Genomic DNA, 245 nt, shown 5'->3' with positions numbered 1-245 from the left:
ATCACTTTTACTCATCTCATGAGCTCATCATTAGCCACCCGAGGAGATTTTGTCATCATTGCCTAGAGGAAATTTGAATTCCCTCTCTCCTTAAACCCTCACACTCTCTCATTAGCAAAAAATTTCAAGAGAAGGTAAAAACCCTCTCTTCATTTTCTCTCATTTTCTCATGTCTTCTTCCATCTTCAATCCTTAATCTCTCAACATCCAACCAATGGATGTTGATGAGATTTAAGTATGTTGTT

Source organism: Lupinus angustifolius, chromosome LG02 (assembly GCF_001865875.1).
Source record: "Lupinus angustifolius cultivar Tanjil chromosome LG02, LupAngTanjil_v1.0, whole genome shotgun sequence".
Lineage (NCBI taxonomy): Eukaryota > Viridiplantae > Streptophyta > Magnoliopsida > Fabales > Fabaceae > Lupinus > Lupinus angustifolius.
The sequence above is the reverse complement of the archived record's forward strand: the minus strand, read 5'-3'. Positions refer to the sequence as shown.